Consider the following 16,776-nt stretch of genomic DNA (forward strand, 5'->3'; position numbering starts at 1 on the left):
CTGAACACAAGCTGCAGAATCTATTGGTGCAGGCAAGGGGAGGGTGGCTGACCCAGCAGTCACAGTCCTGAACCCCAGATTTTCACCTTTGTATTGATGGTCTCTCACAAATTACTGGTGCTACCAGGGCACCTCATTGTCCTCTAGGGGAGCTCTGATTGCCCTTTCAAATTCTGGTTCCAATTTGCTGATCACAGAAACTCAATGGAAAAGTAAATTCAAATCATCTCTAATTCTTTGCTTGCTTGGGTTGAGTTCCTTTTGAATAGCTCTAATTCATATATAATTGCATTTCACCTGCTTTCTTACTGCCTGCAAATAATTTCTCTCCAGTTCTATATTATGCTCTTTTTCCATCTCCCTTTGTGTAGTCCTTCCCCTAGATTCTGCATCATGTGTGCAGATACATACACACATACATATACAATATGCCTAGTAGAATAGCTCCATCATAGAAGTGAAGGGAGGGGAAGTCACAGAGATAGCCAAGCTGAAATCTTCTTTGGTGGGAAGAAGTAATACAATGTCTAAGAATCTTGTTTAGTTTTGGCCTCTTGGCACTTTTCTCTGTAGCTACCTTCAGAATAGCTGAAAGGAACTATAACATTTAGTGAGACTTTATTAAATACTGAGAGAATGTATAAAAATAACTTCACAAAATTCATAAGAAATAGTTTCCTCTTGTGACTCAGAAACACCACACTATATTGAAAGGCTGATAAGAGACAACAACCTCATGCTCAATCCAAACTCTTCATACATGGTGTCAGCACACTCTCTGGGTTTCTTCTTGTTCTCTGTTTCATTTTTTACCTCAGACTTCCAGACAGTTTTTATTTGCTCCCAACTCCTGCTTTTGGTTCTAGGAGGCACAGTCACCATTTCTCTCACTGTCAAAATAACTTTCCTTTTGGGAATAGATAAAAAGTTGTGAGACCTTCAGAAGGAATGGATTATTGTAGTCATTTCCTCTTGAGAAAATTTAACTGTGATTCAGTGCAGTCATTTTTAAACTTCATTGTGCCTTGAAATCACCTGTGAAGTATAGTCACGAACCACTTAACAACCAGGATATATTCTGGGAAATGCGTTGTTAGGCAATTTTTTTTGTTGTGTGTGCATCATAGAGTGACTTACACAAACTTGGGTGGTATACGCTACTGTACACCTAGGCTATATGATCTAGCCTTTTCCTCCTAAGCTATAAGACTATATAGCACGTTACTGTGCAAAACAACACAAGATTATATTGAACACAAGAGAAAATGATACAATCAAGAGATGCAGTAAACACAAGATGTATGAGGATGCTGCCTGTGTAACACAACATACTGTTCAATGGCAAACTTAATTTTTTTGTAAATTGAAAGAGTACACTCTATAACAATAATAAATGGCATAGTATAGTAAACACACAAACAAGTAATATGCTCATTTGTTATCATTATCAAGTATCATGTACTGTCCATAATTGTATATGCTATGTTTTATACTACTGGAAGTACAGTAGCCTGGTTTACACCAGCATCACCACAAATATGTGAGTAATGCATTACAATGTGAAGGCTACAAAGTTACTATTTCATAGGAATTTTTCAGCTCCATTATAATCTTATGGTATCAACATTATATATATGGCTTGTGGGCTGAAACATCATTATGCAGTACTTTACTTGATAAAATGAAGATTCATAAATCCAATACACAAAAATTTTGATTCAGTTATTTTTTATGGAATTCTGTAATATGCACTTTTGACAAGTGCCATTTTTTTTAATATAGGTTCCATTGACCATAATTTATGAATGACATATTGGAAAATATAGCAACAGACAAAATGTGATCAAATGCCAACTGTTATTTACTAACTTTGTCACATTAAAGGAATTCTATAACTTTCTGAGTCTCAGTTTATATTATAGTTAAGAAATATAAGAATCAAACAGAAAGGAACATAAAACATAAATTTCTAGCTTGACGAATAATTATAAAACAGTAACTTGTATGACATACTCTAAAGTCAAGATATAAAACATAATGAGTTCCACCAGGTGATCCTCTGCAATCATTAGCCCCTCCCACTCTCTGGCAACAACGTTTATTATGAATTTGAAGATATTTCTTTCTTTGATTATCTTCACGATTTTATAACTTTCTCTAATACATATAGAAAAGCAGTATATTGGCCTCAGATACAGAGGTTTTCCCTGAGGAGTGAGGAGTCCTGGGCCCACACAAGAACCCCCCTCCCAGCCCAGGGTTCAAATGCCAGAGAGAGAACTCCCCATAACTTCTGGTTTTAAAAGCCAGTGGGGATAATGACTAAGTGAAACAGAGAGCTTCTAAAAACCCAGACATTTCTCTTAAAAGGCCAACACACAGACTTACTCAAACTCACTCACTCAAAGCTTCAGCACTGCCACAGCAGCTCAAAAGACACCAGGAATATATATGGAGGGACTAAATTGTCTAGCATCAGGGTGAGAGCTGGAGGGACAGCTTTTTCCCAGAGAAAAATGCTAGCAGAGACCATTGTTCCTTTACTGAGCCCTCCCCAACAAAAGCAATAGGAGGGTGCCATATCTAAGTCTCAATCAACCTGGTTCACACCGTTGTCCGGCCCTAGTGATTCCCTGAGACCCTACCCACATAACTTGCAGGCCCAAACCAAGCTTTTTTAAATGACTTGTTCATAGAATGGGCCTCTCTTAGCTCATGCTTCAGACATTTTTAAAATCTCTCAAGAAGCAGCATCTGGCCTCAGCATGCTCCATACCTCTAAATGTACCTAGGCATCACCACTGGTTTTCAAATTGCCTCTCCTAGGCACCTCCAAGCCCAACACAATTAGCAACCATCTGAAGATCACTTTGTAGGCCACGCCAGGGGACCCTAGGCAGGACACAGGCAACACCTGACTTGGCCTATACCTCCTAGGAGGTCCCAGAGATAGCATACCCAGTGGAAAACTTTAGACCTCATTGAAGCACCACCCAACAACCTCCACAAGAGACATACTCAAGAGGTGGACTCAGCAGGCACCAGAGTCTTGCTGAATGTAAATCCTGCTTTGTGGGATCCTCCATGATGGTCTCAGCATGTCCTTTCAGCCAATTAGCCTGGGGTTAAATCCTTCCAATTGAGGTGCCAACAGCAATCAAGTCTCAGTTACAACAAGAGGGTGTACACAGTTCACATGGAGGGGGATGCCCCTGGGGTAAATGGGGAGGCTGTGCCATTGTACTTTACAGAACATCTACTACATACGGCCACTCTACCAAGCCTGGGAGATGTGGCAGCTCTACCCAATTAATAGAAACAAACACAGGGATGGTGCCAAGATGAGGAGACAAAGAAACATGTCCTAAATTTTTAAAAAATGAAAGAAAACTCCAGGAAAAAAAAAAAACTAAACAAGATGGAGACAGGCAATCTACTAGGTGTGGAGTTCAAAACACTGGTTATATGGATGCCCAATCAACTTAGTAGAAGAGTAGATAAACTTAGTGAGAACCTCAAAAAAGATAGAAAGCATAAAAATGGAACTGAGAAACATAGAAGGAAGCAGTAAGAAATGAATACATTAATTGAAATGAAGAATACATTACAGGAATATATCAGTAGATTACAAGAAGCAGAGGATTAATGAGAGATATGGAAGAAAAGGAAGAATAAAATAACAACTCAGGACAGCAAAAAAAAAAAAAAAAAAAGAATTTTCCCCAAATGAGGATAATATAGGGAGCCTCTGGGACAACTCCAATAGCACCAACATTTGCATCATGGAGGTGTCAAAAGGAGAAGAAAGAGCAAGGAATTGAATACCTATTAAAAAAACAATGACACAAAACTTTCTTGCCTGGTGGTTTGGCTCAGTTGGTTGGAGTATCATCCCATAATCAAGGAATTATGGGTTTGATGACTGGTCAAAGCACATACTTATTTTGTGGCTTTAATCCCAAGTCTGGGCATATACAATCCTGGTTTGAGTGCATATGGGAAGCATCCAATGGGTGTTTCTATTTTACATTGATGTATCTCTCTTTCCCTTCCTCTCTCTCTAAAAACAATGGAAAAAATGTCCTCAGGTGAGGATAAAAAAACTTCCCTAACATAGTACCTGATGAGGGAAATAGACATACAAATCAAGGAAGCATAGAGGCCCAAACAAGATGAATCCAAAAATGTCCACACAAAGACACATAATTAAAATGTAAAATGTAAAAAAAAAAAAAGCAGTTAGTTACCTACAAGGGAACTCCCATGTGACTGTCACCAGAACGTGAGGTGAGCAGCCAATGCCCTGGCTTGGTGGAAACTTGCTGTCCAGAAGAGGTTTCAGGAATGCTGATGAGAGAGAACAAAATTATTCAGACACTGTCTTTAGTCTGGGAGGAGAGGTGGCAAATCTCTCAAGAAGAACCCCAAATGTTCCCTCCTAGTCCCTTTTATTGAGGAGGGTATTCGGGAGATAAAGTCAGGATTCATAAATTACCAATCAGCTTCAATCACTTGGGTTACAGTTAACAATTACTGATTACAGATAACAATATAAGGAACACGGTGACCATTCTGGGTCAGGGTTTGTTAGACATCTTGGCACCGTATTGACACTAGGTGCAAAGCTTCATACATTTTTCTGGGCATTTGATGCTACACACTGTTTATAGTCAACTAAGAGATAAGAAAAACAGAGCAAGCTTCAAAGCATGATGTGCATTCTTTAAATCTAATTCCATGGGAACCCTCTGAATGGCCTTTGAGTCATGCCTGCCTCTGGCCTTCCCAGTTTTCCAGTTGAGTCTGATAGTCCTCTTAAGGGCTGGGCTCAAGGCTGGGCTACAGTTCCCAAAACTACACAAAGTGGTCTCCTACAAGAAGGGATTTGTCAGAAATGTTCAAAAGACCTACAACCAAGATTACCCAGCAAAGCTATCATTTACGATTGAAGGACAGGTAAAAAGCTATCCAGAAAAAAATAGCTGAAAAAGTTCATCACCACCAAACCAGTAGTACATGAAATGTTACAGTGTCTTCTTTAAGAAGAATAAGAAGAAAAAAAGATAAAATTGTAAATAATAAAATAATAATGAGTACATATCTATCAACAATTGAATCTAAAAAAGAAAAAATAAACCAACAAGTAGAACAGAAATAGACTTATAGATACAGAGAAAATTTGACAGTTGCCAGATGGGAGGGTGTTTGGGGGGAAGAATTAAAAAGGTGAAGAAATTAGAAGTGCAAATTCATAATTAAAGAATAGTCATGGGGATGTAAAATACAGTATAGGAAATATCATCAGAACTACTGTAATAACTATGTATGGTGTCAGATGAGTACACGATTTATTGGGATGATCACTTAGTTATATAATGTTTAATCACTGGGTTGTACACCTGAAATTAATACAATATTGTAAGTCAACTGTAATAGAAGACTAAAAATTAAGTAAAAAAGGAAGGAAAAAATTCAAAAGAGATCATATATAGCCTACAATTCCTATAATATAAGCTACTTGGCTCTTTATAGAAGATATTAGCCAACTGCTTCTCAAAAAGACCAATCTCCCCAAGCAACTTTACTACCTCACAAACTGAAGCTTGAGAATATTTATATGAATTAATAAATATATAAGTAAATATTCAACACTCAGCATTTGCAAAGTATAGTATCCAACAAAAGATTGCAAGTCATGCAAAGAAGTAGAAAAATAGAAACTATAATTTGAAGGAGGAAATTAATCAAACTGACCAAAAACTGACATTCTCAGACAAGGACATTAAAAATATAGAATAGTCAGATAATGACATTAAATCAGTCATTATCATTGTTTTTTACATTTACAACTTGGGAGACATTTTTTAAAAGATTCAAACTGAACTTCTGGATAGAAAATGTAACTAAATATTTGAGATAATCACAAACTAAAACTGATTAAAGTGGATTAGAGATGACAGAATAAAATATAGTAAACTTGAAGCCATAGCAAGAGAAAACTTCTAAAATAAAATACAGTAAGAAATGGGGGGCAGGAAGACATCATTGAATTTTGGGACAAGTTCATGCACCTAATAACATATTGTTGGAGTCCCCTAATGGAGATGAGAAAGAGAGGACCAGAAAAAATATTTGAAGAAATAGTTGGTGAAAAAATTCCAAATTTGATGAAAACAATAAAACTACAGATTCAAGTACTCAAAGAACCCCACACAAGCAACATGATGAAAACTATACTAAGCCACATCATAATCAAAATGCTCCAAACAAGTGGTAAAGAGAACATATTAAAAGCATCCAGAGAAAAAAGACTTTGCAAACAAAGCAATATTGTTCTCACTGGTAACAATAGAAACAAGAAGAGCAATATCTTTCAAGTGCTGAAAGGGAAAAACTGTGGTCTTAGAAGTCTATACCCAATGAATTTTTTTTTTTGTCAAAAATAAAGGTGAAATAAAGAATTTCATCACCAGAAGATCCACCCCATAATAAATGTTAAAAGACTTCTGGCCAAGATGGAGGCTTAGGCAAACATGCTCAGTCTCCCTCTACAATTAGAAAGGAATACAACTACCTCAAAACAAAAGATAATCAGAAATTCCAGAAAATAAAACTACATGGAAGCCCAACATATGAAGTTATAAACCAGTGGTGCTCGCCTGGACGGGTAGGAGGGGCGAAATCAGAACTGGAACCAAAATGTCGGGTGGTGCTGTTTGTGGTAGCAGTGGGGGGAGTGGCAGGGGGAGCAATCCTGGCTGCAGTCGAGCCCCAGCAGCTCGCGACCCCAACGTGGGGAAAGGCAGCTCCCCCATTGCATTGGACAGTGAGGCTCAGAGAGCGGGAGGATGGATCCCAGTCTTCCAGTGGAGAATCATGGGAGAAATCCACCTTGGACCCCTGCCCCCACACAAAGCGCAACAAGGCAGCGAAAAAGGTCGGGATCACTGACGGTTGCCAGGTAGTGACGAGTACATGGGGCTCTGCCCCCCACAGCCTGCTCAGGAAGCAAAGCAAAACACAAATTTGTCAAAATGAAGGAGACAACGATTGAAATTCTGGTGACGCAGCTCACCAGGCAGCAGATGAAGAACCTAACAGACGAACAAATAAGAAACCGTTCAGAGGCTCAGTTCACAGCTATTGTTATAAGGTGGCTTACAAAATTAACAAAAGATTTGGAACAGGACAGCGAAGGAAAGAAAGCCACTCATGCTTAAATGAATGAAAACACAAACGAGACAAGTAGTGAGGAAATAAAATCCAGAGATCAAATCAACAAACCGGAACATAGAGAAGGAACAAACAGTCAACCAGTGCAGAAAGAGGAAACAAAAAGTAAGGAAAGTGATGAGAGGATCAGAAATCTCTGTGACAGCTATAAGAGAGTGAACATTCAGATTATAGGATTGCCAGAGGGTAAAGAAGAACTAGAAATTGAAAAATTATGTGAAAAAATAATGAAGCAGAACTTCCTGAACTTGGGTAAGTAAATAGACTTATAGGTCCAGGAAGCACAGAGAGTTCCAGAAAAACTGGACCCAGGGAGAACCACTCCAAGACACATTATAATCAAATTGTCAAAAATTAAAGATAAAGAGAGAATCTTAAAAGCAGCAAGAGAGAAGAAAAGAATCATGTACAAAGGGGTCCCAATTAGACTATCAGCTGACTTCTCAAGGGAGACCCTGCAGGCAAGAAGGGACTGGCAAAAAATATTCAAAGTAATAAAAAGCAAAAACCTATACCCACGATTACTCTATCCAGTGAAACTGTCATTCAGTATAGAAGGGCAGAGAAAGTGCTTCCAGGACAAAATAAAACTGAAGGAGTTCATTAGATCCAAACCACTATTATATGAGATGTTAAAGGGACTTGTTTAGAAGAAGCAGGATCAAAATTATGAACATTAAAATAAAAACTACATCACAAAAACCAACAACAGAAGCTGGGGAATCAAAACAAAGGCAAACTAAATAGGCAACAAGAGTGGAAAAAGAACTATAGATATGGGGAACATACTGGGGGGAGGTCAACGGGGAGGGGGAAGTGGGAGAGGGAGGGAGATGGTGTAGGAATTAAGAAGCATAGTAGGAGGAAATGGGATAGACAGGAGGAGGTTGAGAAGAACTATATGCACAACCAATGGACATGGACTAAAAGAGGGGGACAACTGGAGGGGGGCCACCGGATGGAGGGGAGAAGAGGGAGGGGAAATTGGGACAACTGTAACAGTATAATCAATAAAACATATTTTTAAAAATGTTAAAAGAAGTTCTTCAGGATGAAAGAAAATGATTCCAGAATAAAATATGGACCTGCAGAAAGAAATGAAGACCAACAAGAAAAATAACTATACAGGCAAATATGAGATTTGTTTATTTAAAAAAGTTATTGAATTTTTTACAAAAATAAGATCAACATAGTGTGGGGTTATAAATATGTGAAAGTTAATTACATGGCAACAGCATATACATACAAGGGGAATTAAAATAAAAGTTGCTTATACTATAATTAAATGATGCAATCTCACTTTAAAGTAGATTGTGAGAAATATGTAATTATTAAGCCTCAAAACAACTACTAAATAAACAAAAATGTCATAGTTAAAAAACCAATAAAGAAATGAAGATAGAATAACAGAGGAAAAAGATAACAAAGAACAGATGTTATAAATAATAAAATAGCTAGGTGATAGTTTTAATCCCTAATTATATCAATTATTACATTAAATGTCAATGGCCTAGATACTCTAATTAAAAGAGACTTTAAAGCTAAATAAAAAAGATAAGACCATTTAGATACAAAGACACATAGAAGTTTAAAGTAAAAGAATGAAAAAAAGGAATAACATGCCAAAACTACTCAAAAGAAAGTTGGAAGGACTTTATTAATATCAGACAAAGTAGAGTAATATCAGAGCAAAAAGTATTAAAAAGTATAAACAAGCTATTTATGATAGAAGGATTAACCCACATAACACAACAATCCTCAATTGTTATATACCTATAATAGTTCTTTTAAATACATAAAAAATGCAAAAAATAGATTAAAATTAACATTAAAAAGTTATAGATCCACATCACTAGCCATCTGAGAGATGCAAACTAAAACCACAATGAGATACCACCCCACACCAGTCAGAATGGTCATCATCAACAAATCAACAAATGACAAGTGCTGGTGAAAATATGGAGAAAAGAGAACCCTAGTGCACTGTTGGTGGAAATGCAAACTGGTGCAGCCACTACAGAAAACAATATGGAATTTCCTCAAAAAACTAAAAATGGAACTGCTTTTGATCCAGCAATTTTATTGCTAGGATTAGACCTGAAGAATCCTAAAACACCAATTCAAAATAACCTATGCACTCCTATGTTCAAAGCAGTGCTATTTACAATAGCCAAGTGCTAGAAACAGCCTAAATGCCCATCTGTGGATGAGTGGATCAAAAAACTGTGGTACATTTACACAGTGAAATTCTATGCAGCAGAAAGAAGGAACTCCTACCATTTGCAACAACATGGATGGAATGGGAGAAAATTATGCTTAGTGAAATAAGCCAGGCAATGAAAGACAAATACCATATGATATCACCTAAACAGAAAACTAATGAACAACACAAACAAACGAGCAAAATAGAACTAGAGGCATATAAACTAGAAGCAGACTGACAGTGACTGAGGGGAGAGGGGTTGGGGAGAAGGAGGGAAAGAAGGGGAAGAGTCTAGTCAAGGAACTAGTATAAATTACCCATAGACATGGACAATGGTGTGGAGAAGGGGTGGGCCGGATGGGAGGGAGCAATGGGAGAAAAAGTGGGACAACTCTAATAGAAAAACAATAAATACATTTAAAAAAATAAAAAATAATTTAAAAATGTGGTTTAAAAAACGTAATCGATCCAAATGCAAAACCTAAAACTATACAATTTATAGAATAAATTGTAGAAAAAAACTTTGAGTTGGGCTAAAATTTTAAGGTATAAGCCCCAAAGCACAAGTTATTAAAAGAATATTTGCTAAACTTGATTAAAAGTAAAAAAAAAATTACTTTAGAAGGAAACTTAAGAAAATGAAAAGATAGATACAGGCTGTTAGAAAATATTGCAAAACATATACTCGACTTTTAATAAAACAACTTTGTATCCAAAATATATATGGAACTCTCAAAATTCAATAAGATTTAAAAAATAATAATAGGCAAATGCTTTGAACAGATATTTCACCAAAGATGATATATGGGCTGAAAATAAGTACATAAAACTATTTTTTATTATTAGACACTAGGGAAATTAAAATTAAAACTGCAATGATGTAGCAATAAAGAGTACACTGGCAAAAATTAATGAGATAGACCACACTGAGTGTTGTCAAAGATGTGGAAGAGGCGGAGCTCTCAGACACTTCTGGTGGAAATATAAAGTGATACAATTATTTTAGAATTTTAATTTTTTAAAACATATACCTATTATATGTTGTAGCCATTCCATTCATAGGTGTTTACATAAGAGAAATGAATGTGCAGATAAAATAGAGTACATGAATGTTCATAGCAGCTTTATTTTTAATTCCCTAAAACTTTAAGTAACCCAAATTTCCATCAAAAGATGAATAAACTGCTGTACATCTGTACAATGGTATACCACTCAGGAATAAAAGGGAATAAACTATTGATATGTGCTACAACTGGATGAATCTCAAGATACTTCTGCTGAGTGAAAGGAGACAGACAAAAACATATTCACTTTGCCTGATGTATTTATGTTACATTTAGATAAAATTTCAGATTATGCAAACTAATCAAAAGTGACAAAAAGCAGATCAGTGGTAGGTTGGGGACCAGGGTCCATGGAGGTAGGCATGACCAAGGGGCACAAAAAATCTTTTTGGGGAGATAAATACTGATTGTGGTGATGGATTCATAGGTGTCTACATATGTCAAAACTTATCAAAAATGTATACTTAAAATATGTATGTTGTATTTTATTTCGATGAAGGATGCTGCAGAGATTTGGCATGGAAATGAATAAATGGGCAAGAAGCAGGAAGAAGGACAAGAAGCACCAGCATGTTTCAAAGCCAGCAGACAGGACAAACCACCATTAACACAAGTGCAGCTGCTGATCCCACGTCTCAGGAGAGTCTGATTGGCTCAAATGATGATGTTGTAGGCCAACTCTGGGGGTGCCCCCACCTCCACTATGGGGAGCAGAGACCTGGAATGAGCCTTCCCTCAAAACTGCACACAATGTTGGGAAATATAATTCCCCAAAAGTAAACTGCGGAGGATATCTGGAAAGAAAATGTACACAGGAAAGCCGGTGGAAAAAAAGCAGCAAGTCACACTTGTTATATGACTTTGAGTACTTTGTTGTTATTGTTCTGAGTGTTTGTGCTTCTATCTCTTGTGAAGTTATAACAAGTGAAAATTTGTTTACTACATTTACTTGTTATATTTTAATCTAATTATTGAAATTCTCACATCTCTGTTGTTGAGTAAGATTTTATTTTCTATAGAACTTCTGCTATGATACAGCATACCCTTCTATTTATGAGTGTGTGCTCACCGAATATCTATCCCTGAATGAGTTAATAAACCCCTAAATCCCCTGGATCTCAGAAATGCTGTTCACTACTTCTTAATAAAGTAAAAATATGTGTTTGTTCATCTTTTAAACTCAGTAGTATGACAAATTCAATAACAATTTATGTACACCCACTGTTTATGTCACATATCATTAGTTCTATTATCACACTACAAGCTAAAAAGGCTGGGACTCCACATGTTGAGAGCACTATATGATACTTTTATTTGGTCTCCAAAACAAGGAGACCAAATAACCTTCCTGTCTTAGAAATGTTCTTCCATGAATTTCTCATATTTTCTGCTAAAAGTAAAATGTATGGTAACTGGCAGTTTGGACCCTGGATGAGAAGCCAGTTCTCATGGGTTAATTTCTGCTTTCTTGGTTCATTTCACAGAAAATTCACTTTTCTATTTTAATTTCCCTAGCTACAGAGAAAGAAGAAACTATTTATTTTATAAATGGGAATGAAGATTCAATGGCTATATTTAATGGTTTCACTTAATTTCCTATCTAGATCTATTACTAAATACATTTTAATAGGTAAAGAAAAGGAGTTTCAAATTTGCCAGCTGTACAAATCTAAACATTAGAACCAACCAGTTTGTGCACATTGTCATGACTACAGAAACTCTTATGAATATGACTTGAGAAACATTTCATAGTACTATGAAAGAGTGGATGGGAATGACTTTAGGCTGATTTTAACAAGTTATATTTAAAAGCCATTGGTAAAGCAAAAATAAATATAATTTGTAAAGAACCACATCAACACTTAACTCCCTGAACTCATCTCTAAAATGTATAATTCCAGCAACTCAGGTGAATTATTTCTTAGTTCCCCTGGATGTTGTAAACTTACAGATATTTGACATATTTTGTCTTCCTCATTTGAGAAACTATTGGTATAACCTTATCTAAAAATAATTTCTTTACATATAATGAATGATATGTAGGGCTAAGAAAATTAGCATAGATGCATAAGTAATCATTTTAACTTTGTTCATAACTAGGTACGTCACTTTAGCTATACTGTATGTCTTAATCTTTTTGTTTCAGCCTCTTTATCTGCAAAGTAAGGGACAGAACAGAGAAGATTCCACAACTCTCCATTTTTATACTTATTGCAAACATTACTAATCAAGCCTAAATCTCCTTCCCATTGAACTCACACACTGCTTCAGAATCATTTTTATTACAGCATAGCCCTGGATTAGATTTTACCTGCTTTTATAGAATACTTACTTTGTGCCAGGGACTATTTTAAATACTGACTTGTATAAACTAAGTTAATTATGAGACGAGTCTGACGTATGCACAATTAATATCCTTATTTAACAGATGAGGAAAATGCCCTAAAATTCCCCTATAGGAAATGACAGAGCATGAAATCAAGCAGCCTAGGCTTTGCTACACTTTGTTGTTTGGCCTTTGAGTTCTTTAGTTCATTTCAACACAAATACTATGGTTGTGCTAAAAGCATACCACCAACGCTTGTCAGTGGTAGGTATCCTCTGCTCTTTTGGGATTTTTTTTTTAGTTTATTTATATAGCTTTATTCCTAATATGTAGCCCAGTGTCTGGCACACTGTCTGGCATATAATGGGAGCTCCATAAATATTAACTAAGTGAATAGATGCCGACCTCTCCATAGCCTTTTTACTATACTATTTTTTTAATTTGCTTTGTAATTATTTTTTTATTGCCTCAGTTATTCTGCAGTCTCTATTGACCATTTCCAAGCAACATCTAGTTTGGTTTCCAATCCAAGTTTAATCTTAGCTCTTTAATGGTTGACTATTTATTCTCACTTTAACAATTTATTTGGACCCCAAAAATAAGAGTTCAACCACAGGTGATACTTAACTGTTAGGACAGTAATGATGCTTTACATAAGCTCACTTTTCCATGCAAGAGAAGCAACCTGAGGAGAGTGGTCAATTGCTAAACTGGGAAAAGCCTTCACTGACTGAAGAACAGGTGCTCTTGAGTACAATTACTAAAGGCTTACAGTGACCTAGGTAGTTATTTACCTAAAAAAGGAAACAAAATAAACCAAAATTGGATTATTTGAGGGGATTTCATGATGAGTCACTGAACAGACCTTAGTCACATACACATGCACACACACACAAGATGTCAAGGCATTGTAGTAAAATATATAGAATAGAATCAAGACAACTTAAAACCAATGACAATTTTTTTCTTAATTTTTATGTACTATCAGAATGAACCAGTAGCTACAGTAACTTACCTGAATTATGAGTAATACCATAAAAGCTGCAAATGACCAGAAAGTCACAGAAGTTTAGAGTGTGCTTGTCAATAATACTTTCTACAAATAACTACAAGTGTGTCTGGGGAGTAGTCTTCTGAAGTTCCTGACATAGACATCTGGTAAGCATGACTTTTGAAACCATTAAATTTCTCCCAAATACCATCTCCCAGGGATGACGGTTTGGGAAAGCTTCAGATAATGGAAATAAGCACATCCTGACATGACATCTACTGCAACATATAAGAAAAGAACTAGGTCAGAAAGGGAACAAAGATATTTAAAAAAAAGATACTGGCAGGAGCTAGAGAAGGATGAAAGGGCAGAGAGAAGCCCAAGGGGACCTCCTCTCTGATGCTAATTGTACTATAGCCACCAGCTGCCTCACTGAGCTTCTTTATGGCTGGTGAAGCTCCTCCCAAAGCACAGGGTCCTGGGTGTTATCCTCCAGAGATAACTCTGCCCAGCTCTGAGAAGAAAGAGGGACAGACAGAGAGACAGAGTTAAAAGAAAGGTGACCAAAATAAGATGGAGATATTTTATTATAGTGAGAAGGAGAAAAGTGTTTATTTTAATTAGAAATAACCAATATTGGGAGACATGGCAGAATGGAGAGAGAAGAGAGTTGTTATTCAAATACCACTGAAAAGCTGTGGCTATAGGCAGGTACCAGCATAAACGCACATGAGCAGCTCATGTGGCATGATATTCCATGTTAGGCGGAGCAGTGGTTTCTAGTAGGTCCAAAATCAAATTGTTGGTTTTGCCTACACATTACCAAGTTGCTTAGGCTGCTTTCTCTTCTCTTGGTAGCCCCAAAACCAATTTGTAATAGTCCACAGAGCCTTATCCTAAGGTCCATCCATTCCTAAAGGGCTCAGTATCCAAAACTGTTTCTACCCATACCCCACTAAAGATTGATTTGTTCCCCTCTGTAAATCTATTTGTTGCAAGCCCTAACCCTCAACCCTCAATGTGACGGTACTTGGAGATGAAGCCTTTAGAAGGTAATTAGGTTTAGACAAGGTCAAGACGGTGGAGCACTTAGGGATTAGTGCCCTTATAAGAGACATGAAACATGAAAGATCTATCTCTCCTTTTCTCATCTCCATTTATGCATGGAGAAAACGAGTCTGTAATCTAAGGAGAGAAACTCATCCTACTGGCATCTTGATCTTGGACTTTCATTTCCAGAACTCTGAGAAATACATTTTTGTTCTTTCATCCACCCAGTCAATGGTATATCATGTTACAGCAGCCTGAGCTGACTAAGAAATCCCATCTGCCCCATGTCATCCAAAATCACATTAAAGCATAGGTAATATGTGCTATAAAACCTTTTTTTCACTTATGGAGTCAAATGACCCAGAGTGATGTAGACTTGGCCAAGGTACTCAACTGCTCTTGGTATGGTTCACAAAATGAGGGAATCAGCTGGATAATCTCTAAGAATAGTTCTGGGCTTTCCATCCAACAGCACTGGAACCTTTTTCAAGAGCTGCTAATTTGTAATATTAATACAATTGGCATAAGGACTGCAGGAGATGTCTTAAGAAGGTGAGTTCCCAGTGATCGTTTTAGTACTCCATGGCACCTATCTCCACCATCACAATAGAAAATCAAGGGTTAGCAAATTGACTCTCTGCTTCTGCAGCTATTGACATTTGGTAAAGAATGTTAGAACAGACATAAGCTAGCCCTTGAGATGTAGACTAACTCCAACAGCAATAAACAGCTTGCTTTGTGGCTATTACCCATCCTGAGGACTGAATGGCCAACAGAAATCACCATTTCACATTGTTATGCTCTATGCAGGTCTCCCATTCTGCTAAGCTGATACTGGCAGTTCTTCTGCATAGGAAGTGAAGTCCTTCAAGAGACACAGGGTTGGGTATTTGGGCCCTGCACCTGGGTATGGTTACTATCAAGATGATACCTTCTTAGGGATTTCCTGAGGCAAAGAAATAAATTTTGTTAAGTCTGAAAGACAAGCATCTCTATCTGGTTCCTGTCATCCCAGACCTCAAATACATCTGTAAAGCCATGTTCTAGGGTATATGAAAATTACTCCAAAGCATTTAAAAAAAAACTGGTTCACACTATTTGGGGATCTCTGCACTGTTATTTCAGTCCATGACTAAAATGTAAATGGTATATTATAGCAACATTGTACTCAAGGAAGGGTTTTTCTCAAGCAGCAGGTAAAGAAAGGTTATTTATATAATTCTTTTACTTTTCAACTTTGTCCTTGTTCATCTAAATTGTAACAGAAAAAAGTTAATGTAAAAGAAACTCTGAAATAAATGACAAATGTGAATGACAGATGAAAGATGCTTTTAAGAGTTATTTAGCCTAAAAATAACTTCAGTAATTCTTATAGCTTTCCTAGGAAGCAATGGAAAACCTACTTGAGTGTACTGTATTCACCACAAGAATAAGACCTTGACTTCTGAAAAACATAGTCTTAAAGTATTGGGAATTGAGAAAATGTTCAAAGTGATAATATGTAACAAAGACCAGGATTGGATTTTGAAGAACGTTTCAATGTTAAATTCATGAAATCATTGTTAAACCTGTATATTTTGTTGTGGAAAGAAAGACAAATTCTACCCAAGACAATAAATGCTCTTTTAAATATTAATTTTAGAATTAGGTTCTTTAGAAGTCAATCTTAAATATGCAGAACAACCATGCATCATAAGGACTTAAGAGTGTTTCTCAACTGGGGCTGTTTTACTCCACAGGGACATTACTTATTCATTTTTAAATAATTTTTTTTTACTGTCTACCATGTGTCAAACCCTGGGATGCCACTGAGAACACAGTGATTGATTGCTTATCCTATTGTAATGGAACTTACTGTCAAGATGGAAAGACAAACATTCTACAAAGTTATTGCTGTACAGTAAAATTA

Source organism: Furipterus horrens, unplaced genomic scaffold (genome assembly GCF_987537825.1).
Source record: "Furipterus horrens unplaced genomic scaffold, mFurHor1.1.pri manual_scaffold_8, whole genome shotgun sequence".
NCBI classification, from domain to species: domain Eukaryota; kingdom Metazoa; phylum Chordata; class Mammalia; order Chiroptera; family Furipteridae; genus Furipterus; species Furipterus horrens.